The sequence below is a fragment of the Stegodyphus dumicola genome, chromosome 7 (assembly GCF_044657685.1).
Source record: "Stegodyphus dumicola isolate Sdum_Otavi_A_Nest chromosome 7, ASM4465768v1".
Taxonomy (NCBI): Eukaryota; Metazoa; Arthropoda; class Arachnida; order Araneae; family Eresidae; genus Stegodyphus; species Stegodyphus dumicola.
In genome coordinates, this window is record NC_140774.1 from 10,604,426 (window position 1) to 10,612,053 (window position 7,628).

General features: G+C 32.2%; 3 non-coding genes across 3 annotated transcripts; all 3 read left to right on the forward strand.

Moving 5' to 3' along the window:
- The first annotated feature begins 2,457 nt into the window (after positions 1 to 2,457).
- Positions 2,458 to 2,546, forward strand: TRNAY-GUA (transfer RNA tyrosine (anticodon GUA)). Its single transcript is given in 2 exon segments — positions 2,458 to 2,494; positions 2,511 to 2,546. It is a non-coding gene; the product is annotated as a tRNA-Tyr (tRNA).
- A 2,182-nt stretch (positions 2,547 to 4,728) lies between these two features.
- Positions 4,729 to 4,818, forward strand: TRNAY-GUA (transfer RNA tyrosine (anticodon GUA)). Its single transcript is given in 2 exon segments — positions 4,729 to 4,765; positions 4,783 to 4,818. It is a non-coding gene; the product is annotated as a tRNA-Tyr (tRNA).
- Positions 4,819 to 5,899: 1,081 nt separating this feature from the next.
- Positions 5,900 to 5,988, forward strand: TRNAY-GUA (transfer RNA tyrosine (anticodon GUA)). Its single transcript is given in 2 exon segments — positions 5,900 to 5,936; positions 5,953 to 5,988. It is a non-coding gene; the product is annotated as a tRNA-Tyr (tRNA).
- Positions 5,989 to 7,628: the final 1,640 nt, after the last annotated feature.

Sequence of the window (7,628 nt, forward strand, 5' to 3'; positions counted from 1 at the left end):
GGCCAAACTAAGAGAGCCTTAAAATTTCGCGTCAAGGAACATGAGGCATATGTTAGAAAAAAGAAAACACAGAAGTCTTCTGTTGCCCAACATTGTTGGTCCGAAAATCAAACTTTCAATTTTTTTGCTGCCGAAATTGTTCAAAAAACATCTTCCATTGGTGAACTGGATTTTCTGAACTGGTGAAATGGAGGCATTTCACATTCAAAAGAATCTTTCTGTTCTAGTTAACGACCCTAATTCCAATCCATCTGTGCCTTCAGCCTTCAAAGAAATTGTGTTTTAGTTTTCTTGTTGCATCAATAGATGGCGCCAGTAACTGCTGTCCAACCATTCTTATCTTATCACTATATCTTATCTCGTTTATTTGCACTTTGGTACCTGAGGCTGATGGTTCGGTAAAACCATCGAAACTAGTCCTATGAAAATTACAAATGTAACTCTGATTTTTGTTCTTTGACTTCTAAATTAATGTTGTTTGACTTCTAAATTAATATCAGTATTAAGTTTTCATTTTTGTAGAGTGATTATTACAATTATTAAATTATAAAACTAGGGCATTAAAATTCAGCTGAAAAACTTTTCTATTTTGGGAGTGGAAGAGCATACTCTTCCTTTTTTCTTAGTCGGAGGAAATATATATACATATATGAAATGAAAATAAAAGAAAAAGATCAACACATATTTTGAATGATAGAATTTTATATAAGTGTTTTAGAATTCATATAATATTCGTAAGAGTAATAGAAGAAAAGTACCATGGTCTTGGTAATTTTTTTCATTATATTTGATTTCGTAAAAATAATTCGTGGAAAAACGATAATGCATCTACAATGTCATCAGCTTTTTTCATTCGTGTAATTTTAGTAAAAATAACGTGTAAATATACCATACCCCTTCTAAAATTCTAAGTATATTTTTTGAGGCGTGCTGCCTAATTATCCGATAATTTAAAGTTAGAAAACATTAGAAGCATTATTTTTTTAGACGACGACTTGATTTAGATTCACACACGCCTTCAGAAGCCAAAATATTTAAAGCCACCAATATAATAATAAGCATTGCCCACACATTCCAGGTAACTGCGCCCACCAGGAAAAGTATGTATTCAAGAACATCTTACGCATTAATCCTGGAATAGACGCCTACACAGAAGATATCAGTTGAAGATAGATTCGCGTAAAGCGAAGCCTTTTCTAGTTTTTATTGTCTTTGATTTAATTTAAACTTCTGTAGATAAACTTTCGTGTTATTAAATCAGATAATTATTGAATCTGAACATATTTTTCCGAATGAGAACAGTTGAAAAGACAAATTAAAACTAAGCAAAAATGGAACAATCAGTTAATATGGTTTGCTCATTGATCTTATTTCGAAGAATTTCAATGTATTATGAAGAGTATGTATTTCGAAGAATTTCAGTATGTATATGGGAAAGAGTTTGCAATAATTTTTTTTTAATATTGTATATGCAAATTACAATGAACTTCCGATTAAATAGAGGCCCACCAGCGGCCGAGCGGTAATGTCGCTGAACACTGGTAGTTCGGTCCGAGGTTCGAATCTCGAACGGGCTGGCTGCATGGGCGTTTTCGTGGATTTCCCCATGTGTAACGTGTATACGAGCCAGTTTCCCTTAGAAATACCTCCACGAAGGCATCTCTCCCCTTAGGCAGATAGCCCTCGTGTGCTTTGCCATAATTAAATACACCAACACCACCACCGATTAAATAGAACAAAGAACGACATTTACAATTGCTTCAAAATCACAGTTATTCCAAGGAAATTAAAAAAAAAGGAGGAAAAAACATAAATCACATTAAATTTTAATTAATTGAAAAGCTCCGTTAATAATCTATCCGCATTTTCAAACAGTTTAATTGGAAGATTTAATTTAGCTAATAAGGAATAAGTTAATTTAGCTAAGGAGGGAAAAATAACATTTCAATTTCTCTAAAGAATATAGATAAAGGATTCAGATTGTAGCATCGCGTCAAAGGATTTGTTAAGATTTTGATGCTGTCGTTTACCCCACAGTTTACTAATCTGCTCAGGGTCTTAGCTAGAGGGGGGCAAAGGGGGCATCTGCCCCCCGGGCGCAGAATCCAAGGGGAGCCAAACTGATATTAGGACATTTTAGAATTAAATGTTTTCCATCCTTGGGAAGCAGTAGGGGGCGCGAAATCTTCAGTTGTCCCTCGGCGCTAAAAACCCTTGCTACGACTCTGAATCTGCTCTTGGACTCATCAGCTAACAAACAAATGATTTTAGTGCACATGAGTTTCGCATTAATTAGAATTTAAATATGAAAATATTTGAACATATCAGTAAATATTAAATAATTAGTCCCAATGCTTAGTTAAAAAAAAGACTCACGCGGAATAAAGGTGACATTATTTTGCTTGGTGACCTTATTTTGACTGATACGAAATCGTATTTAAGTAAACTACCAGTTGTCCGTCGATAGCTCAGTTGGCAGAGCGGTGGACTGTAGTGGTACGGAGACAGTTATCCATAGGTCGCTGGTTCGACTCCGGCTCGACGGAAATTTTGTTTTGCGATAGCTCTCTTTCTGGGGCTTAAATCATGTAATTCTGTGCAGAGATAACCAAACTTCGTGCAAATAAAAGCTACAAATTAAAATTCCGTTAAGCACAAAACCGCAAATAATTTTAAAAGTACTAAATTTGGAAACGAAAAATATATGCGAATAAATTTAACCCGAGTTTAGCATTCTTGTAGTAATTTTTTATGCGAGTAAATAAAAAAAGTAATTGTTCATTTACACAAGTAAATTTCTTTTTTTATTTAGGGCAAAAATGACTTTAATCCTGAACGAGATATTAGTCTCGAAATGACATTTTGCTTTGAATATACGGCTTGTTACTTTTCAAATTGTTGAAACCCAATATTATCGCCCTGTATTATATTTAAAGAAATTAAATAATGAAGAATTTGCAGGAATGTATGTATGTTTCTCGTATTGTGAGAAAACAACCGTACGTAGAGCCATCAGATATCGATAGCCCTCCATCCGAACATGGGCACTCTTGAACCTCGAATTTTGAATTTGTTTTGTTATTCATTTCATATTCTGTAAAACTTTAACGAATTTTTGATTGACAAACTCAGCTATTTCAAAGCAAGCAGTGGCAACACTGAACGGAACAAAACATTTTATTTCCAGCCCGTGAGTCTGTGTATCGAAAATTCTAAAGATAAGCTTGCTTTTAAATATTTTGTAATTTTGCTTAAATATTTTGATATTTTGTGATTTTATGCGGCGTAATCACACGTAAGTGCCAAAAGCGTGATATTTAATAAATAAAATAAACACACAAAATATTAATAGCAAAAAGATAATAAAAAGTTTTGTAAAAAATGGCATCTTAGGAAACTGAACGTTGATATGATGAATAGGGAAAAAAACTGGAAAAAAAAAAAAAAAAAAAAAAAAAAAAAAAAAAAAAAAAAAAAAGAGAAAGAAAATCTGAAATGTTTCAGATTTTAAATTACATCCAAAGGTGCGTTTTCTTAACGTGTGTGTTACCTTGAGTTTTTAAATATCATGTTCTACATACTCAAACCATAAAATTTAGTTCAACAGCAATATCGCAAAATAATTTTAAAATAAGCATATCTTTAAAATTTCGGATACAGTCTCGAGCGTTAGAGTTAAAAATGATTTTTTTTTTCCCCCTTATACAATGTTGCCATTGCTCGCTTTGAAATCGTTTAGATTTTAATAAAAAAATTCGTTGATGTGTTACAAAGTATGAAATCGATAATAAAACAAATTTCAAATTCAAATTAGGGCTTCCACATGCCCATATTTTATGGAAGATTACGTTATTCAAATTTGGATGGTTCTAGGTATCGTTGTTTTATCACAGTGCGAGAAACATACATACATTCATGCAGATTCTTCATAATTTAATTTCTTCAAATATAAAACAGGACGATAATATATGGTGGCAACAATTTGAAAAGTGAAACAACGCTTATCGTCAATCGACACAAATTGCGAAAACGACATTAATAGTCCTTCTGGGAAAATTGCTCCTTCGGACTAAAAAAAGAAAAGAAAGAAAAATTTATGCCAACACTTTAAATGTGCATCTGAAATTCTAAACGTACACTGTTATACTGCTTTTAAATTTTTTTAAATTATGCTGTGGATTGTATATGGGGCAAGTTCGAAATAAGTGATGCTTAGTAATAAAGCTAAAAAGATTAAAAAAGGGACGAATTTTAAGAGAAATTAAGAGTCACCATTCAAGTTTCCCATCGAATGTATAAAATAGAGCATTGAAGCTGCAGATCATTGAAAATGCGAATCGAAATAGGAATGCAGAGGCTCTATTTGAAATTTAAATTTGTATTTTAAAAGTAACTCAGTATAAGCCTGAATAACTTTACACAAGTAGTACAAATTTAGACTTTTATTTATATTAAAGTTCGTTTTAAACCTTTACTTAAGCATTTTAAAGTATAATGAAATTACTAATATTTTATCCATTTAATTATGACGCAATTTCGGTTGCTTAGAAAAACCTTTCAAAACTACTAACAAATGGTTTTAGTAGAAATGGGATTCGTGTTAAGAATATAAGTAAAAAAAAAAAAAAAAAACTTTTATAGAACTAGATTTTAATCACGCGAAATAAAGGTGACCTTATTTTGCTTGCAGACAGATAGAAGAATGTATTTAAATAATTCAGTAATCGACCGTCGATAGCTCAGTTGGCAGAGCGGTGGACTGTAGTTGGTAATAAAGCAGTAATCCATAGGTCGCTGGTTCGACTCCGGCTCGACGGAAAGTGTGTTTTTTTATTTTCTCTTTGTTTTAGAAACTCCATGCATATAAATCATTTATTACTCTAATGTTCCTCGTTAACTCTCCTATCAGATATTTTATTCATGGTTATTCTGGTATGCATTAAGTATATTGTTGAAATTCTTTAATAAAATATTTTAAAAAATTACTTAGTCGTTTATTAATTGGAATTTTAGACAAGGTTTTAGAGCCTGAAGTGTGCGTGGATAGCTCAGTTGGCAGAGTGGTGGACTGTAGGGATATTGAAGCATTAATGGGTTAATCTTTAAATTATGTAAATTGGCGATTTTTTGGCGAAAATTTGGCGACCAACCCTGCTATAGCAACCTGCTAGTTTTTGTTTGGTCGCCATTTTGTTTTCACGAAGTAAAGGCATTTTTTTTTTTTTTAACTCAACATTTTTTTCCAACAATCTGCTAGCCGAATTACGCTTATGCTAGAACTTCCAGGGAACAAACGTGCTTAATCATGACGAAGATTAGGTGTGAAATTGGGAGAAAGTGCAGAATCGCCCACTGCTTGCCGCGTTTCTAAGAGTAGCACATACACGGTATCATCCATGTACACGTCGACCTATTTTCACTTAAAAAAACATCCCAGAATTGCACAAAAATGGCATTGCGCACACTCTTGACTTTATCCATGTACACTGCTAAAGTCCTAGCTAGTAACCTTTATTGCCTTACTAAAATGTCGCCAAACTACCCGTTACCATATTCCAAAGATTAGCCCATTAATGCATAGGTCGAGTCGATGGAGTTTATTATTTCAGGATAGATTCTCTTTCTGGGGCTTAAATCGTTTAGTTCTATACGGGGCTAAAAGAATTTTGGAAAGAAAAATATATGCGAAAAAACTTAACCGACATTTAGCATTTTTAATTACTGTAGTAATTATTTATGCATGTAAATAAAGAAAGAACTGCTCATTTAAACAGATAAATAATTAGTTCCGATACTTAGTTAAAAAAAATACTTTCAGAGACTGAAGTTAAATGAATGAAGGTGACCTTACTTCGCTTACAAACTGATATGACATCTATTTAAAAAAGTCGCTAGGAGTCCGTCGATAGCTCAGTTGGCAGAGCGGTGGACTGTAGTGGTCATGAAGCAGTAATCCATAGGTCGCTGGTTCGACTCCGGCTCGACGGAAATGTTTTATTTTACGATACATTTTCTTTCTGGCTTTTAAACCATACAAGGATACCCCAACTTCATACAAATAAAAGGCGCAAATTATTTTTAAAATAGTAAAAGAGTTTTTAAACGAAAAATTTTTGTGAAATAATTTAACTGGGATTTCGTATTCTTAACTACTGTAGTAATTATTTATAGGTGTAAATAAATAAATAAAAGAGTTGTCTATTTACATGGGTAAATTTCTTGTTAGTCCAAAGGGGCTTTGTCTCTGAAGGACTATTGTTTTCGTCAAACTTCTTGTATTTTTATTTTTTCATAACGAATATAAAAGCTTTCGCAAATGTAAGTATAAAAACCGGCAGACCAGATTAAAAGTTAGATTTTGTTACTTGGCTGATTTTTTAGTCCAAAGAAGTTGGTTCACTATAAATGCCTTATTCACTTTTGAAATTGTTGCCACCAAATATTATCGCCCTGTATTGCATTTGAAAAAATTAAAAAATGAAGAATCTGCATAAATGTATGTATGTTTCTCACGTTGTGATAAAACAACTGTGCCTAAAGCCATCCAATTTTGAGTGACATAATCCTACTGCGAATATAGGCATCTGAAAGCCCAAATTTAAAATTTGGAATATGTTTTATTATCGATTTCATATTTTGTAAAACTTTAAGGAATTTTTGATAAACAAACGCAACGATTTAAAAGCGAGCAATGGTAACACTCTTCAGGAATGATAAAAATAAAAAAAAATAAAAAACTTTTTATCTCTAGCGCGCGGAACTGTGTATCGGAAATTCTAAAGATATGCTCATTATAAAATTATTTTGGGACATTGCTGTTGAACTGAATTTTATGGTTTAAGTGCAAAAAGCATGATATTTAATAAATAAAGGTAACACACAGAACGTTAAAAAACGCCGCTTTGGACGTAATTTTAAATCTGAAACCTTTCACTTTTTTTTTTTTTTTTTTTATTTCATTTATTTGCTCCTATGAACTGGATAAAAAACTCGCACTTTATTTATTTGCACATATACATATCCTACTGTCCATTCAAGGAAGCGTTCTTACTACCCATTCAAGTAAGCGTGTCCCCACGGCATAGAAATTTTAAATTTTTGTATGAAGCTTGGTCTTATTGTATGAAATGTATCACTGAACACTCATATTAAATATAGAAAACCAAAAATTTTTATTTGATTTTCAATTTTTTTCCACTAATAATAGTTGCCAACTGAGTTTAATACGAATTAAAAAAAATAGAGGACGAAGTTATTTCATAATAATGTAAAATATTTCTCATTCTATAAATGAGAACTGTTTTCATTTCCCGTAGCGAAGATATCTGTGCTGTTAACCCGCATGCACTCCTTTGGAAGCATAAAACCAAATGTACGGGACAGGCAGTCATATAAGTAAACTTTATTTCGAGATGTGAAAATTTAGTTCCGAAACATGATTTTGGCTTTCTTCAACTTTTCAGTCGAGTCTGTTGCCATTCGACAAAATGTAAAATATTTATCTTTCAAATTGAATCCGTCAGTTATTGATTAACGAATTAAACTATTTAAAAGCAATAAATGCATTTCTTAATATTATATGTATATTCTTTTTGAAGCGGAATGATTCAGATAAAAAGACATTGAAT